General features: G+C 37.3%; 1 long non-coding RNA gene across 1 annotated transcript in view; it reads left to right on the top strand.

Annotated features, from left to right (window-relative positions):
- The window catches only part of LOC106000839, a 25397-nt gene that overhangs the window by 3045 nt on the left and 20609 nt on the right, over positions 1-1743 (top strand). The window lies entirely within an intron of this gene.

Consider the following 1743-nt stretch of genomic DNA (forward strand, 5'->3'; position numbering starts at 1 on the left):
AAGAAATGTACTCATTACCTTGCTCATGTGATTGTAACCCCTCTGTATAGTATTTTCACAATAAAAACTTATTAAAAATTATATTGAATTCAGACTTTCAATTGCAATCATTTCTACCATTAGGTTAAAAGACCATTAGGATAAAAACCCATTAGGGTACTTACTACCTGTAAGAGAAAATTTTGTTATGCTTGTCAATTCTATACCCTACATCTTAGTATGAATATCCTGGAAAATAGAGGTGCTAACATTTGTAGCTAGCATCCCTAAGAAATAACTTGGTAACTATGGTATGCCTCTTCATCTAGCTCAACTCTGTGCTTTTACTGGTCACCTATTTTGAGAATCAGTTCCAATATTATCAGTGGAGTCCTTCTTTCCAGGCTACAGGCATCATGGATTTTATTGGTTATCACCAGTATTTTGATTGGAAAGGGTTTGGGGGGGAACTCCCAGTCTATTAAAAATGTAGTTAGTTTTGGCTCACCCCAACAACACACACAAATAGAGAATCCCAGCAGCCAGGGTTCATCCTACTGGCTCCATCTTCAACTCCACTCTTGGAAAGGTTCCCGAACTTCTGCCTTAAGACTTCTCAATAGTTTGTGAACATATCCATATCCTGAGATAAGTCATCTTGTGCTGAGTGCACTTGACAACTGTGACTAAGAAGAGTGACAAATCCACAGGGAGAGCAACAGGGTCCTTTTCTTCTAATTCTAATACTTTCCCAGCAGAGTCCAGAAAGCCAACATTAGTTACCTTGCAAGCCATCAGTACTCAAGCCACACAAGCAGACGGTAGTCATTGGTTCTCCCCACCTATACCATGTCATACAACAAGTAGTGATAAACTTTTCTTCACCACTTCAGCCCTCCACATGCAGTCAGTGATTCATACTTAGTAAAATAACAGAGTTTGGCATGGAGAGATTTGGGGATCTCTGTGTAGCTTAGGCCTCTTGTTTCTCTGTCTTCCCCTGTGTGGACTTACTAGCTCTTATTCTTCAAGTTATCACTGGCAAACCACTGACACACACACAAACACACACCCACATATACACACTCAGATACAGACAGACAGATACACACACAAATCTACCATCTTATCTGAATTTAATCCATAGAAAAGTTAAAAAAGATATATCAAAATATAATTTATAACTCTTCTTGAAAAAAGAATCCTGGTGTTCATTTAACTTAGCATCATCTTAGATGGTCATATGTACATAGTTTTTGAGCTTTTCTGCTTTTCAGATAAAATTATCTTAGATGTATACTAATTATTGCACATGAGGGAAACCTGAATCCTAAGATATGGACACAGAGGACTTTCTTTGTTGTTGTTTTTAATGTAAAGTGTGATTTTTTTTGTTTCTTTTGTATGTTCTTCCCCGCTATGGTATATCCCCTGTTTTCACTGTACTGATTTTATTATCCTGAAACTTGTATATACATTTGTCTAATTTGGGGAGGGGAAAGGAATAACAAAATGTTGAAACAAGGACACAGGATGACTCATTGCAACGAGGATACCCACAAGACTCTATACTGGAAATGAACTTTGGTCAGGGGAGGTGTGAGGGAAGTGAGGGAGGGAAGGGATAGTGGGAGAACAACAAAGGAGGGAGTAACAATGATTGTCAAGAAATGTACTCATTACCTTACTCCTGTCAATGTAACGCCTTTGTACAGCATCTTTGCAATAAAGTAAAATTAAAAATTAATTAATAAAAAATAAAAA

The sequence above is a fragment of the Dipodomys ordii genome, unplaced genomic scaffold, assembly GCF_000151885.1.
Source record: "Dipodomys ordii isolate 6190 unplaced genomic scaffold, Dord_2.0 Scaffold246, whole genome shotgun sequence".
Taxonomy (NCBI): domain Eukaryota; kingdom Metazoa; phylum Chordata; class Mammalia; order Rodentia; family Heteromyidae; genus Dipodomys; species Dipodomys ordii.